Here is a 6,000-nt window from a genome sequence, read left to right on the forward strand (position 1 = left end):
TAAATCCCCCCCTTAAGACTTTATGCTGTCAATTTACATTGGCACTGTCTTTTTTAGGAGAGGTATTGTTGTGGTGGCAGTGTGAGTGTCCTGTTTGTTTCTCTTTTTTTTTCTTGCATTCTGTTTTCCCCTGTGTCTCCCTCTGTGTCTCCTCTGCTCCCCTTGCTTGTGTTCTTCCTCTCTCTCTGCTCCTGAGCCCAGCTGACGATCCACACCTGCACCTCATCAGTAGCCTCCTCTGCCTGCCACACCTGCCAGCAATCAACTCCATCCCTGCCAGTATATCAACCCCAGTTCTCCACACAACCTCTGCTTGATCGTCGTTGCTCCTGACCTGGTGCCACTGCTTGCCTCAAGCTTTTTGCTCTCGCCACATCTGTTCCCCGTTCTCTGGTTTCCCCATTACTAACCCTGTCTGTCTTTCCCCAGGTTCACTCACCTCCGTCCACCGTCGAGTCGGCTGGGATCGCCAACCTGACCTCTCCCCTCGTCTTCCACGGCACCCTCTCGGCTCCCCCTAGTGCCTCGCAGTCAGCCTGCCACCACACTCCTCCACCAACCCCCCCGGGCAGTTCTCCCATGCCTCCTCTCTCCCTCGACCTCTGGTGCCCCCCAGTTCCCTCGTCCCAGCCTCCTTGGTCCCACCTGCTCCTCGGCTCCCTTGCCTCAGCCCCCTCTACCCTCCTAGCAACTTGGTCCCCCGTACCCGTGTTCCCCCAGCTTCCACTTCTCCCTCACTTCCACTCCCTCAACCTCTTTCCCTCAATAAAACCTGTTTCACCTGAGTGTTGCTTTTGGGTCCTCTCTGTCCAATACACATAACGGGTATAAGGTGATACTCTTTGTCCAAAGGCTTCTCCATCTGCACCTCAAACATACACACGCACACACATCTAAACACACGCACAAACCCACACAAATATACACAGCTCTGTATGTACTTTATCATGTTCAACTCTCCATTTATGCTTACACCTAGCTTCTCCAGACATTGACTTGGATATACATAAATAAAACATAAGTATAAAGCATGCTGGCAGGGTCATGAGGATCAGTCGCTGTTCAACTGAATATTACAGTGTGGGCATGTGTGGCTGTCGGTGCCAGACGAGCAATCAGTCCTTCTGGGATTTGCATTCACAGCGTGTAGAGTTTCATGAAAAGGGTATATTCATATTTAAGAGCAAGTTTAACTGCTAGTTCAAGAAAGCAGTCTGACCAGCAGCGCGAGGATGGAAACTCAATAGACAACACCCATTTCAAAAGGCACAACCTGTCAAGCTTCAAAGCCAGTGACATCCAGCACCAGACAATGTTTTGAGGAAAGTTTCTGTTGCAACATCTTACTTCAGGGTTAGTGTTTGAACACAATACTTATTGTTTCCATTTTAAGTTTGTTGTAGTGAACTTAACAAAAGTCGAAGATTTAAATAATAAATTAAATCTTCATATTCACCAAATGTTTTACATACAAGGGTGACAAATTAAAAAAAAAAAAAACAGGATAAGGTGTTTTATTATGAGCTTAAGCTGACCCAACACCTTACTGGAACAGTAAGCTTCCATAGTGACTGTAAAGGCCATAGCATATGATTCACATAATTTTCATCAAGGCATTCAGTGAGCCCTCATTCCCTGTGTGGGATTACCTGTATTCAAATATGTTTTTCCACTCATTTATTCAGTTTTTGTTTTCTTTTAATGTGGCTGCTGTGAACAAAACATGTGGTTAGTTGTTCTATTCACCACATGCATGAATTTAGAGCCTTGTGTTGGAGGATATGATTTGCTGCGATGTATTGTGACACCCCTATTCACCAGATCTCAGGGCAATAGAACACCACTGGGATAAAGTGAAGTTGCATATCCACAGTATCATTGCGCTGTCAAAAATTCTTAAATAGCAGCCTTCTATTGCGTCTGAGGGTAAAAAAGATCCTTTTGAAACATATCTGGCACCTTGTTGAATACATGGCTCAGGTTGTTTAGTGGGTACTACAAATGTGAAGCTACAGAAATTGCCACTGACTAGGTACAGCACACATTCTACTTACTAAACAACCCTCACCCTGCTGCCGTGGATCATTTTATGAATTTTTTGTGGACACATTCTATTTTTTCCCCAGAACTGTGTTTATTGTGTTTTGGACAGCATCTTTCTCACTAAGGAATCCAAGAAGTTTTGCAGCAAAGAATCCAATTAGGAAGTTTAGTCTCTTGCCTTGAAAACAAGGTTCATTAAGCATTTTGCTTCTCTTGTCATGTGGAGAACCACAAGGGATAGGTCCATGGCCTTTTTTGGGTCTTGACCTAAAGTGGTAAAAAATCTCCAGTCTGTGTATGTGTGTGGTGGAAATTCAGGCTGTTAACTGTTCCTTTTTTCCCGTAGCACTCTAAGGACAACATAAAGCACCGCAGAGATACTGAGAAATAGAGCAGAACCGGCAAAATTAGATCTTTCTGCAGGCTCCAACCATAACTGCCGCCTTCCCTGAGAGCACACATCCAGGAGAGTACAGAGGGTAATACAAAGCAAATGAATGGGTGGCAGACAAGACAGACAGACAGACAGACAGACCAACAGACAGAAAGAGATAAAACAACACATGCAGGGAAACTGAGAAAGAGAAGCAGCAAAGACTCACAAAGACAGTTCCCATAACAAGGGATTGTGTCTGTGCTTCTGTTTTACACACACTGTAAACATGTCAGCTTGATTGTGATTTTCTGGTTATCTGAATGATTTCTGGGCAACTTCCCTCATATTGCATCTGGGCATGTAATCCAGCAGCGGCAAGTGCTGTTTGTGAGTATCTGTGACAGCATGGCAAGACAGGAGATCATCATGGAGTAACAGCTGGCTTCCGACCATCTTCTTTTCTTGTCTTGTCTCTCTGCCTGCTGCCCTTTCTCTATGTCTCCCTGCCTTCCTTTTCTTTCTCTCAGGCTGTCTTACTGTCTGCCCATCTTCACATCCTCCTGCCCACAGCCTTTCTGTGTCTCTTTCTTTCGCTTTCTTTCAAACAGCTGGTGGTGTGAACGAGGGCCAGCGAGAAATCTATAACCTTTCCTTTGTGCTTTTCATCTTGTGTTCGCCACTTTAAATGCATACTTAACGATGCAGATAATTTTTGTACCACTGCAATGAAAGGGGAAAGGCATAAGAATTCGAGTTTGAAAATTGACTATTCATGAATTTTGAGAAAGTTTTATTGACTCTAGTATCATGGAAATCGCACGGTACCCCATATAAATTTTGCATTAAAAAAAATCAATTGATTAATTGGAGAGCAAGAGGTCCACAGGTCCAGTTGCTGCTGTGATCCCGACGCACAATCCCACTGTCTTCTCTTTCCATTTCCCTCTCTCCACTCTTCCTGCCCAGTTCATCCCTCCATCCAACTGTTGTGGCTATTTGGTGTACACGTGTTTGTGTGTGAGTGTGCATTAATCCTGTGCTCATCACATTCTCTGACACACTAACCTTAGCGTGGACTAATCCAGATGAAGCCTGTCTGTCATTCCACTACAGCTCACACCACTTTTGCATATGAAATATTATTTTTCTGGGTTTTTTTAACACAGGCAAGCAAGAAAGTGCCATAGTTTACTGTCATGAATATAGGGGCATTTTGAGGCAGTTACTGTATGTCATGCATGTTAATATTACAACTCATTTTCCATTCTCCATACCCTGCTGTCAGTTGGTAATGTTTAAGTATTTTGTGGCATTCCACAGTCATTAGAGATCCTGGCAGGTTAGTGCTAACATGCTCATCTTTAGTGTTATTGAACTAAAAATGTAATAACAAATGTGCTTTATGATTACTGTATCTGGCATTGCAGTCATTACCAGTGTCAAATCCTCCTTATCTGGAAAATTTAGCAAAAACAACTTCTCAACTGGTTAAAAAAATGGACAATGAACAATTCCAGGTTCCTGCAGGGCACCGTGGCAAACAAGTACTGCCACGGGGTTTTTTTTTGTACTGCTAGCAATGCAGGAGAGGCAGGTTATCCTACGCTTGGTGCCACCAGCCAGCTGGCTTAACTCTATTGCTACTTTACAGAGGCCACAGTAATACGGTGTCTGAGCCAACAGGCTAACATAGTTCACAGCAGTCACAGTGACTAACACACACAGAGGTGCGCAGCCTTTGTGGAGCCAGATGGTGACACAGAGTAGCTATTTATAGCCTCTCTGGGAGGAAAAAAGTGTAAAGAACAGACAGTGAAAGATAGGAAAAGAAGCAATAAGAGCAGCGTCTCACAGCCAGTGGCACTGATGTCTGAGTCTATGATGTGTGTCTGTGTGCATTATTGATCCGCTGGATTAAAATGATCTTTCTGACAACTTCTTTACCAACAGAACCTCTCGCACATTCAGATCAAGTCGCTGCCGTAACAGATGTATCAGTCATGTTGTGACAAAGCCAAATTCTGCAAAACTAATATGTCAAAATGAATTTTAATGTTCCCTAAATAAGCCAGTGCATAATATTTGTTTTCATTCAAATGTTACTTTGAGTTTATACCATGCGGTGTCAGATAATGACTTCAAATTCAATGGGCCATTGTGTTCATAGCCCCCCATTTCAGGATGCCAAAAGTACTTAGCAGGATTAAGATTATATTCAATAAAGCAGTCTTTTTTTAAATTTTATTTTGTGGTTAGACATTTTGCCCATGCAGTGACTCATCTGAAATCCATTAGAGGTACAATGTGTAATTCCTGGCCACATGCTCCTCCTCCCGCTCAGCTAGGCTACTCTCTAAGCAATTCTGCGCCTCTGCTCTTTTCAAATCACATGTGGATCTTATTTTTATAAAAATTAAGTTAAAAAGGACCATCACCTGGTGTGATGATCTGCTGGGAGGGGCTTCTCCCCTGCTTGTGTTTGTCTGCTCTTCTCTGTCACTCTGTTTAGACACAACTGATAAATGTGTGGAACGAGTGCATAATTTAAAAAAAACACTGCAATGACAAACAGCAGTGATACTATTTCTTATAATTATAGTGGATGGGCAAATTTTGATATTACATCACCAGGAGAACAGTGATGAGAAGGAAAGAGAAATCAAAAGGATTGGCAAGCATGTGACGTGTATAACAGAATCAGATAATTTATAGTAGATTAACAGTGTGCTTTCTTGCCAGATTTGCTCGTAGCTGTAGAGGTAGCAGAGGAACGAGAGGTTGGGGAGCACGAAGGAAAGGGACGTCAGGTCAATGCTGCTGCAGGTCGTGCAGGCAGCTCTACAGCCACATGGACCTGAAGACCATTAATCTGAGTAAAATGGATAAAGGACTTTTTGGAACTGTGTGGGCACGTTGCTACCAGCCATGCTTCCATGCATTATGTGAATATCCGCAAAGACTTATCAGGACTTATTCAGCAAAGGTGTTTTCATCTCCCATTTAGCGCATTGACTCTATTTTGAAAAAGACAAAAACCACCTCAAGCAATGGTAAAAACGTTTTTGTGAAATTATGGATATTTTCAAATTTTTCAATTTCCATCAAACTTTTCTAATGCAATACTTTGGATACATAAAGAAGCGCTGATGGAAACACGACTAGTGACTCACTTTCGCATCTTGAGGCACAAGTGGTATTATAACTCAGGACTAGCAGGTTAGCATGCTAACTCCAGTAGATATTTCTGCAACACAATACAGTGACGTTTCTGATGTCAGAACAGTTACTTCTTCTAATTCTGATGATCATCAATTCTGATGATTTTTCTTTAATACAACTCATGCCTGCTTTACTCCCTCATATTTGCATTTTTATGTATTATCAAAGATGAAAATTGAGGTGAAAATGCTGCTGAAACTCATCATGTGTGCACTGCCTGATCCAACATATTGCAATTGATGCTACACCATTACAAAACTACAGCCATTCTCACTTTTGTACCATTGATTCATTTAGTAAATGCTCCATATTTGTATAGCAACTTTCTAGTGTTTGTGACCACTCAAAGTGCTTTTACACAA

Source organism: Micropterus dolomieu, linkage group LG17, assembly GCF_021292245.1.
Source record: "Micropterus dolomieu isolate WLL.071019.BEF.003 ecotype Adirondacks linkage group LG17, ASM2129224v1, whole genome shotgun sequence".
NCBI classification, from domain to species: Eukaryota; Metazoa; Chordata; class Actinopteri; order Centrarchiformes; family Centrarchidae; genus Micropterus; species Micropterus dolomieu.